Source organism: Babylonia areolata, chromosome 29 (assembly GCF_041734735.1).
Source record: "Babylonia areolata isolate BAREFJ2019XMU chromosome 29, ASM4173473v1, whole genome shotgun sequence".
In the NCBI taxonomy this organism is placed as follows: domain Eukaryota; kingdom Metazoa; phylum Mollusca; class Gastropoda; order Neogastropoda; family Buccinidae; genus Babylonia; species Babylonia areolata.
The window spans coordinates 1,498,600-1,503,792 of record NC_134904.1 but is presented as its reverse complement, the minus strand read 5'-3'; positions in this window follow the sequence as shown (position 1 = coordinate 1,503,792).

Sequence of the window (5,193 nt, the reverse complement as noted above, 5' to 3'; positions counted from 1 at the left end):
CTGTTTTCATTCCTTCTTCCCCAGTTCTTCTCCATGTGCCTGGCGGTCTGCCTCTCTTTCTTTCCCTGGTGGCGCCAGTCTGAGGGCAGTGTAAGGACGTTTGGTTATGATGTCTCTTTTATGCTTGTATGTTCTTTTTATGTCGCGTTTAAATGTGATTCTTAACGTAGACATGTGTGCCCGAGCAGATACAACATTTCCCACTGTGAGTGGTTAACAGTAAACGGAATCACATTGTATTGCATTGCAGTGTGGTGTAGTGTAAAGAGCATGTGGCCAGCTGAGAAGTGACAACAATCAAGCAGCTCCACCAAGTGTGACTGGAAGAAAGGAGAATGGGAATGAAGTGTTCTCTTTTCCTGTCTCCCAAACAATATGCCGTGCTCAAGCGGTCAGCTGAAATCACTTTAACAAACATCACACTCCATGACCATTGATGAAAACAACGAGGAAATTAAAAAGAAAAAAGAAAACGTGTGCATTTGTGATTGTGTACTAGTGTGTGAAGCAAATCTCACACATCATCCCACACTCGCCTAAAAATAGAGTTCCTATTTTTAGATCAGTTATCATCCTTCCCTGAACGCAGCCTCGCTGATCCAGAGTCTTAATTTTGTATCAGTTATCATCCCCCCTGAACACAGCCAGCACTGACTGGTCCGGGCCGCCAGATGTCGCCCTGTTGCCACACCTGTGGCTGACGACACAACAATGGAATCAGTGGAAACGAAACACAATGGCCATGCCCCATCTATCAACCGGAAAGACAATTGCAGTTTCAAAGAGGTGTCAGAGCGTCCGAGATAATAGTGTCTCCCGTCGGACCGACGGATGAGTAGGTAGGCAGGCTTATCTGTCGGTGTGAGCTTGGTTGCCTGACCAGCACAGGCGACTTTTTTTTTTTATTTTATTTATTTTATAGTGGAGAGTTGTGCAGTCCCTTCCCCACTCTCTACCGACGCTCAGAGTCCCACAGGCGCAGATACTGCCACGTGTAGAACGGCCTGGGCAGGTGCAGGTTGTTTTTTTCGGAGTTCCGTCTCCTCGGAGGACTTCCAGCCAATGATAAGAGCGTCCGTACTGATTCATAATCGCCTGCACCACATCTGCTGTAGATAATGAATAGATAGAAAGATAGACAGATAGGTAGGTAAATAGATAGATGGATAAAAAGGCCAGCAGATGTCTGACCCTTGGAAACCAACCGAAAGCTCTGATCCGGCTTTGCGAGTCTATCCTAAGTTTGTGTAAAACATGGCACATAATATACAATACAATACAAAACATCTTTATTCAATACAACCCATCTTTATTCATCCATTTGGAAACTGATAAAAAAAATTTTAAAGAACAAAGAAAATGATCAGGCAACTTGAAAACAAATGAGTAAATGCATTACGATATAGTGACAAACAATACAAGGAAATATTGTGCAGAAGGCAAATGCTCGAAACAGAAACGAGAACGCAGAAAACAGGTCACGTTCAGTGAACCCGTGTGCTTCCACGCACACACCGACCTGAGTGAACTGACAACCAGGAAGACCATGCAAGTTCTTCGTTCATGAGCTGCAACTCCCACATTCACGTGTATGTACACCAGTGGGCTTTTACGTACTGTATGACCGTTTTTACCCCGCCATGTTGGCAGCCATACTCCGTTTCCGGGATGTGCATGCTGGGTATGTTCCTGTTTCCTTAACCCACCGAACGCTGACACGGATTACAGGATCTTTGACGTGCGTATTTGATCTTCTGCTTGCATATACACACGAAGGGGGTTCAGGCACTAGCAGGCCTGCACATGTGTTGTTGTTGACCTGGAAGATCGGAGAAAAATCTCCACCCTTTACCCACCAGGCGCCGTGATTCGAACCCGGGCCCCTCAGATTGAAAGTCCAACGCTTTAACCACTCGGCTGTTGCGCCCGTCAGACGTGAGTTCAAGCCCGGTCAGGCTCTTTTCGTTTGTTTCTTGTTGCTTTTCTTTTGGGTGTGGAGGGGGGAGGGGCGGAGCGGGGGGGGGGGGGGGGGGTTCGCCTATGGCCGGCTACCAGAATTGAATGTGCTATGGGCTGAACGGAAGAGTGCTTTTTTCCGGGTAAGCCTGTTGTTCTTTTTCATGTTCTTTTTTCTCTGTTTATTTTACTCGTTCATTTACTTCGTTGTTTTTTGTTGTTGTTTTTTGTTGTTGTTGTTTTTTTGTTTTAACCAACTCTGCAGGTGTCTGCATCTCTCAGCCTGGTTCACTGACGTCAGCCGGAATATATTACGATGGTAGAGCTTTGTCAAGACTGAAGTCTCCAACCTTAATGGATCCCCGCAGTAGTAGCGGCATCATCACCCTCTGTCATCATCATCATCACCATTATTATTCCTCATCGTGGAAATGTAAAAAAAGAAAAAAGAAAAAAGTAAATAACTAAAAAAATATGTTAAAAAAAAGTAAATAAAGAAATAATGATGATGATGATAACAACACCAATAATAATGATTATAATAATATTATTATCATTAATCATAATTACAGGGCACACAAAATATCTCTTGAAAAAACGACGGGGCATTCTCTTTAATGCCACTATGGAAATGTTGATACAGTTTACACAAAATGAATATTTAAAAACTGAATAAAAAATAAAAAATAAAAAAACATTGCCCGCAACAGCACCTGCATTTGTCACACATCTACCCTCCTCGCCCTCATCCAGTCCCCCCCCCCTCCCCCCTCCCCTTTCTCTCTCCCTCTCTCTCTCTGTTTTCGCAGGGGCAGTCATACCTTCCCAAATAAACTGAAAGCAGATCAAGGTCAAGGTCACACCAATGACTGACACAGACTGGGGACAGGTTATGAATCGGTGTGACACGACAATTCCAATCCCCCTTTCACTTTATCCCCAGAATCAATTTTCCTTTCAAGGATTTGCTACTGTGGAGTATAGTAAAAATTATAAAATAAAAATAGAAATCCTCTCACGTTGATTTTCTATTCCCCAGCTGCCGACAGCCTGTCTCCTCAAGGCCTGACTAAGCGCGTTGGGTTACGCTGCTGGTCAGGCATCTGCTTGGCAGATGTGGTGTAGCGTATATGGATTTGTCCGAACGCAGTGACGCCTCCTTGAGCTACTGAAACTGAAACTATCTTCGGAATAGTGAAGAGATGTTTTGTGTTTTGGGGTTGTTGTGCGTTGTTGTTGCTTTCTTTCCTTCTTTCCTTCTTTCTTTCTTTCCTTCTTTCTTTCCTTCTTTCTTTCTTTCCTTCTTTCTTTCCTTCTTTCTTTCTTTCCTTCTTTCTTTCTTTCTTTCCTTCTTTCTTTCTTTCTTTCCTTCTTTCTTTCTTTCTTTCTGTCCTTCTTTCTTTCCTTCTTTCTTTCTTTCTGTCCTTCTTTCTGTCCTTCTTTCTTTCTTTCCTTCTTTCTTTCCTTCTTTCTTTCTTTCTTTCCTTCTTTCTTTCTTTCTTTCCTTCCTTCCTTCTTTCTTTCCTTCTTTCTTTCTTTCTTTCCTTCTTTCTTTCCTTCCTTCTTTCTTTCCTTCTTTCTTTCTTTCTTTCTTTCTTTCCTTCTTTCTTTCCTTCCTTCTTTCTTTCCTTCTTTCCTTCCTTCTTTCTTTCCTTCCTTCTTTCTTTCTTTCTTTCTTTCCTTCTTTCTTTCCTTCCTTCTTTCTTTCCTTCTTTCTTTCCTTCTTTCTTTCTTTCCTTCTTTCTTTCCTTCCTTCCTTCCTTTTTTCTTTCCTTCCTTCTTTCTTTCTTTCCTTCTTTTTTCTTTCCTTCCTTTTCTTCTTTCCTTCTTCTTTCTGTCCTTCTTTCTTTCCTTCTTTCTTTCCTTCTTTGTTTCCTTCTTTCTTTCTTTCTTTCCTTCTTTCCTTCTTTCTTTCCTTCTTTCTTTCTGTCCTTCTTTCTTTATTTCCTTCTCCTTTTCTTCTTTCTTTCTTTCTTTCTTTCTTTCTTTCTTTCTTTCTTTCCTTCTTTCTTTCTTTGATTTTCTCGTCTCTCTGTTTCTCTACTGGGCTATTGTTGATGAAAGTTTCGTGGCCTGGGGAATAAGTTCTCGTTCTAAAACGACTGTGATGTTGAAAAAAGATTTCGAATTGGAGACAACAAGAACGAAGATTAGATAACGTAGCATCTCACCTTCATGTTAGGCCAAGGTCACAATGTATGAAGAAAAGTTATTTCTCTGTCTGTCTGTCTGTCTCAGAAAAATCAGGGGGGGGCGGGGGGGGGGGGGGGACAACACAAAAGTATATGTACACATATATATGAATGCATACACACAAATACGTATTCACGCATCTAAGCATGCAGGCACACAAACTCGCAGTCACATACACACAAACACACACACTCACCCAAAATCTCTCTCTCTCTCTCTCTCTCTCTCTCACACACACACACACACACGCACGCACGCACGCACGCACACTCATACATACACACGCACACATATACATACATACACACAATCACAAACGTGCGCGCTCGCGCAAGCACACACACACACACACACACACACACACACACACTGTAACATAATCGTGGCTGACAATGCATGTTATCTAAAAGCACATCTACAATAAAATGCTGCAGTCTTGGATGAAAAAACTTCCTTGATTCAGTCAGTAAAAACACTTTGCGTGGTTTGTCACTACATCTAACCTGAAAACACATCTGCAATAAAATATTGCTGTTTTGAATAATAGCATTCCGTTGATTCAGTAAGTAAAAATATTCTGCATGGTTTGACAATACATCTTATGTGAAAATACTTCTACGATAAAATGTTTTTTTTGAATAATGATAATTCACTGATTCAGTCTGTGAAAACATTCTGCATGATTTGACAATGCGTCTTTTGTGAAAGCACGTCTACAATAAAAAAATTTTTTAAATGTTGTCGTTTTGAATAATAGTACGACATTTTCGGTTGAAAAAAAACACCCAAACATTCTCCATGGTTTGACAATAATTCTTATGGGAAAACACAACTACGATAAAGGCATTCTGCATGGTTTGACAATAATTCTTATGGGAAAACACAACTACGATAAAGACATTCTGCATGGTTTGACAATAATTCCTAAGTGAAAATACATCAGCAATGAATTACTCTTTCGAATGATAATGCTTCATTGATTCAGTCAGTGAAAACATTCCGCATTGTTTGACAATACATCTTCCGTGAAAATACATCAACAAT